We start from the raw sequence: 5,958 nt of genomic DNA, 5'->3' as shown, positions 1-5,958 counted from the left end.
CCCTGTGGGCGCGGCCTGTACAGGGGCTGCGGGTTTGGTTGCGTCACAAGTGATGGCGAGCGAAAACTGGGACCAGCATGCGATAAGGACAGGCCGGATGTTATCATGGTCTTCAGTTTCACATGAGCAGCAGCCCGAACCAAGATGCCTGCGCCCTGCGAGCAATGAAATTCTAGTCTATAGACGCATCCCTGTAATTCACAGAGGGAAACACCATCTGGTGCTGTTAGAGGAGTACCAAGAAAGTCTTCGAAGTGCGCAACAAAAGTGCGTAGCCTTTTTTTTATGCATCACAATTGTTGCTCGAAATCCTAAAACGACAACTTATAAGATCACGATAAACGTACTCCTTAGGTGCATTTGTGGTCGTCTAGATGAAGTGTCGGGGGTGTTGGCAGTACCTATGTTCGTCTCATGCCACATGAGGGTTGACGGCGAGATGACGGCGTCTCATGCCAGTGAGGGTTGACGGCGAGATGAAATCCCTAAGAACAAATGAAAACTACGCTTTAAAAGACATGATATCAGCTATTGGAACTGACGGAATCAATATTGTCATCTCATAAGAAGCAGACGTAGAGCTTAAACCAAACCGATACACAGCACAGAAGCACTACTCAACAAAGTCCATTGCAGCAGCCGTTTGTTCAAGGCATGAAGTTTACGCGAAGTGTTGTTAAGACAATAAGATTGTGGTTTGAGTGGCTTTGTCTTACGCACGCCTACCAATATTAAGTCACTGATGATATTATGTTACAACATCCAGCTGACTCACAAGCCTATATTTATGTCGCACATCGCGCAACTTTTTGACCACCCCGAAAATATCCTACCTTTTCATGTATTCAATGAGGTAGAGTATAAATACAACATTCTGCGCCTTGCACATAAATCATTTGATTTTTAACAGTGATGTCATGCTTCTATGTTGTAGTTATTAAGAAAAGGGATATAGAGTTCACATAGCGTTTCAAGAATGACCTGGTAGCAAGTATCTTGACGCAGTTGTCACCCATCTACATATTTTTAGCAATAACGCAGCAAAAAGACTATGGACGTTTACCATGATCATTTGACAAGTATTTTCACCTTCGAACAAAAAAGTTCAGACAGTTTACGACACCTGTTTTTGCTCAATGTTCTCGTGCGCGAAAGCTGCAATAGGTGTAACCAACATTGAGTGCCGCTATAATATACGGCTAGGTACAAAAGTAGGAACATTCATAAAGAAGTGCAATGTAATAATTAGCTGAAAGTATAATTATATCGTAAAATGGTGACTTTTTCGATGACAAAATGAAGCATGCCATAATCTGAGTGGCGACTTTGTAAGAACATAAAGCTGCGTAGTATAAAACTATAACGAATATTTCTTATTTTTCAACATTCACTGTTGACTTTTACAATGAGAACAGAATTTCGGGCAAGTTGGCAATTCACAACTTCAGTACGGCTTCGCAACAAAAAAGACACGGACAACACAGATGAAGACACACCCAGCGCAAGTGGGTGAATCTTCTTTGTTCCCCGTGACTTTTTAAGTGCGGAGCACTAAAGGGGCCCGGGCTGCCGTATGCTCTCGTATGCTGTCGTATGCTGTCATCGCTTGGCGTGACGCAGGCCAAACCAAGTACAGCATAGCCATCTGTAGCTTATGGAGCGCGCGCTCCCAGCAAGAAGTCTTCTTCCTCTTGTTCTTCGAGCGTCTTGATGATGATATTAAGTGCGGGGCACTTTAGGGGCCCGGGCTGTCGTGTGCAGTCGTTTTCTCTCGTCGCTTGGCGTAACGCAGGCAAAACCAAGTATATGTATAGAAAGAAAGAGGAAGCAAGCGAGAAATAGAAAGAGAAAGATAAAAATAGGAAGCAACATACAAATAAATAGAAATAAATGCAGAAAGAAAAGCGAGGACAAAAGAAAGATAAAGCCGTGGCGAAACAAAGAAGGTTGCCCAGCTCCGCACTTCCTTCAGGCTTGGCACCCCTGGCGCTAAGCTGCCTTAATTTTGCTGTTGCGCAGCCGTGCGTAAGGTATGACCTTTAGAAAAATGCAACGAGGATGAATATTCCGTGTCTACGAGTGCATGGTATTGTTGTGTGACGCAGAAGCACATCAAGCATAATTATAGTTGCCGCCACGAATATCGTACGAAGCAGGAAAAAAAAACACACCATATGAACTCGCACTGAGTGATTCTGAGTGATACAATATATGTGCTGGAACTCTTCTTGGGCAAACAAACATGCTTTTTTCAATGTTTTTACTTGCACTTTAAATATATAGACTAATATTGCAACAACTCTGTACACATGGTAGTACACTTGTAATTTATGCTGCCCCCATATTGAGCATTTTATTTGATGGTACAGCTCGTCGGAAGAGTCGAGAAAAGATGACTGCTGTCAAGACGTGTTTTCAGACAGGAATTCAAACTGCGAGCGCCGGAAGCTTACAAAATAACGGAAACTGCAGCAAGTTGCAGATATTGAGCATTCCAGAGAGCATTGCGGCAATATTGAAATAAGGTTGCATAGCCACAGACACTGATAAACTCCCGTCGCATAGATTCCTAGATCCGTTTACAAGCAGGCATAAAAGAATTGCTAACGTACCTGTATTATTTCCTGCTCAGCATTTTGTATTTTCTAGGCCCGCGACACGTCGTCGAAGAGACCCGGTCAAGGATGTTTCGTCAGAAGACTTTACTCAGAAGCGTAAGAGCTCATTAATGTTTTCCCGGTTTTGGGAGATTGAACCCAATATATTATTATTATTATTTTATTATTATCTTTATTATTATTATATTATTATTATTATTTTATTTTTATTATTTATGGCATAAAGATATTTAAGGAAATTCATTCAGTTATCGATTGTCGCTTGCTGCAATCTGATTTGTGTTCTTTTTCTGAATGGTGCAGGAGCAATAACCTCTCCCTAAATATTTCAAAAACCAAGGTAATGAGTTTCACTCGAAAAACATCTAGTGTGCCATTTTTATATTCTGTCAATTCTGTGTCGTTGTTAAGGTATGTGAGATCTGATCTAGGTGTTCTTTTTGATAGCACCTTACACTTTTCTGCTCACGCTAAGCGTGTTGCTTGCCTTTGGGGGGTCTTCGCGCCCTAGGCTGTGTTTGCAGAATGTCTAGAGAATTCCGTTCTCCTGTGCCCTTCCGAAAATTGTACACCGCGCTATGTCTTCCTCAACTAGAATATGCATCTGTGATCTGGAATGGCATTCCTAATTCCAGCAGCAACGCCATTGAGCGAGTCCAGAAAAAATTCCTAAGCATTTACAACCATCGTTTCGCTAGAAATGACTCTGGATCTCGTTCTAACGCGGCTGGATTATTATCATTGCCATCACTTTGCTGCCGACGAAATCGCGCTGATCTGTTATTTCTTCACAAGCTTGTGCATGGTATCATATCCTGCCCTGTACTGCTCAACTGTCTTAATTTCCGAATTCCACGTAAGCTGACCAGAGAGAATAGACCTTTTCATGTAACCGCCTGCCTCTGTGAACATTCGACCATTGGCAGGATACAACGTCTTTACAATGCTTACTTTTTGGAGCTCGATGTTTTTCACAGCTCCCAGTCGTTGTTCTGCTCCGAGCTTTGCACTGTAGTTACATAGCCTTGTACACTGTTGATATTTTTTTTCTGCCTGCGCATAGTTGTATATGTGCAATTTTATAACGTTTTTTATCCCTGATATTTTATTATGAATGTTTCCTTTGTTTTTTTTGTTTTTTTTCGTGCGCCAGTACAAAGACCTTACGGTTGTTCCTGGGCACATTAAATAAACGTTGATTGATTGATTGATTGATTATTATTATTATTATTATTTTATTGTTATTATTGTTGTTCCTTTTCCGGGCAAAATGTATTTCCCCAGAACACCTTTCCCTCTTCCCCGCCATGTAAATACGCAACATCAAGCACCACAGGCCGATTGCCGCAGATCCAGTGCGCTGCATTCTGATGTTTTGACGTATGGTGCACAATCAGCAAAGGCTGTAATGAACTAGTCACAGTTGTATTAACGCGATACTGTTAAAGACCTCGTTTCGCAGAAAGTCCGGTGGCGGCGTCGGTTGTCCGTGACCGAAATCATCTTGTCCGTGACCGAAAAATAGAGAAAGATACAAATAAAATATTTTATAAAGATCTTAGGTTCGAGCGAGAATGCAACCCAAGATGTCTGCGTGGCAAGTAGATGTTCCACCACAGAGGCACGCTATTGCTCGAAACTGCTTCGAAAAAAAAAAAAACGCTATATGAATGTCATGTAGCGGAAGGAGTCTTGTTATAAGGAAACTGAAGCTCTTTTTATTGCGGTAGGAATTATATGGACAGTCTCGGCTGGTTTTTGCCGTTACCGCCGTCATGCACCGTATATATATATATATATATATATGTCTTAAAGAAAAATCAGCAAAATGCTTCCGAAGCGCGGAATCGAACCAGCGACTTCACGCTCCGCAGCGCACGGCACTAAACACTACGTCACAAAGCGCACATCCTTCAGGCAACTAACGGCGAGCGTTATATACACACCCTTTACCGCTGGCAAGACTCAGAGACGGCAGGCGCTTATAAGCGTTTCTTTATTACTAGCGAGATGGCGCGAGGAGCGCAACGGGCGCATTTAAAAGTCGTCGGCCAGCTCGCTCGCTTCTTCTGATATGTGCCCAGGGAGAACCTTGCCCTTCCGGTGTCTGCTCGCACGGTACTTGCTGCCGGGGGCAGATTTTTCTGCAGCGTAGCAGCGCGTCCATCACGGGCCGCTTTTCTTGCTATCGCGTTGATTGCTTCGCCTTCGCGGCGAAACTGTGACTTTTTGAAAAAAAAAATGACTTTGGAGCGTGTAAGGGTACACTGATCCCTGCTGAATTCGAAAATCGAGGTGAGAGTTCTCAAAAGGCCTGGTTTTACCGTGTACTTAGCTTTAGGTGCACGTTAAAGAAACCCAGGTGGTCGAAGTTTCCGGAGCCCTCCACTACGGCGTCCCTCTTAATTACATCGTGGTTTTGGGACGTTAGACCCCACATATTTTTTATTATTATTATCATAGCACCGTTTAACGTGGATGCACCCACTTTGATGAGCGGTGGTACATCGCCATCCCGACGACTAACGCCCATGTTAAATGAATAAACAAACCCTTGTGGTAGCTGTACTAGTTAACGGTGAAAGCGTAATCAGAGAACGAGGTGTGATAGCCAGAAGAGCGTCGCATATTGGACGCAGAACTTGGTCGCCAATCCATTGCATGTTAAAATGTGATTGAACATCACGGCCGGACTACAGGGAAACGCAAAGCGCGTCTTGCCGCCCCGGTAGCCCAGCCGCGATTTTTCTCGGGGCGAGCGCGTGAGCCGAGAACGCGGTGTTATAACCAGGTGAGGCAGGCGCGTCGTAGAGCTATTTTTGGTTTGGATTAGCGTGATGCTATGAGCGAGGCCAACGCTTTTACGACGCTTAAAGTCCCTGAAAGGGGACTTTACGACGCTTGGGCTAATAACGCCACATAGCGGTGTGTTAAGGCATTGACAAAATTGGAAACGCGCGGAATGGGACGGACGCGTAACACGTTGCAGGTGCTAATCGCGGAGGCCACAGTAATGACGAATTACTTTACTTTACCGCTCCCAGAGGGCAACACCACCCCGCCGACCGTAGGGAGCCTACATGACCGCCTCCCTAGCCGACCGGGAGAGTGGTAGATATAAAAGGCGCGTTTTTAAAGCCTCTACAGTCTATGACCGTGGCGTAGTGGATAGCATGCCCGGCATTTGTTTTTGCGGACCGAGTGGTCGTGGGTTCGATGCACGTTGACGGATGTTATTTTTTTTCTTTGCCATCTAATTGTGTAAATTTTTTCGACGTCATTTCTATGAGGGAAATACGTAACTGAAGTCTTGGTGGACCCCGGCACAAAACACTTTCGG

Source organism: Rhipicephalus sanguineus, chromosome 11 (assembly GCF_013339695.2).
Source record: "Rhipicephalus sanguineus isolate Rsan-2018 chromosome 11, BIME_Rsan_1.4, whole genome shotgun sequence".
Taxonomy (NCBI): domain Eukaryota; kingdom Metazoa; phylum Arthropoda; class Arachnida; order Ixodida; family Ixodidae; genus Rhipicephalus; species Rhipicephalus sanguineus.
The sequence above is the reverse complement of the archived record's forward strand: the minus strand, read 5'-3'. Positions refer to the sequence as shown.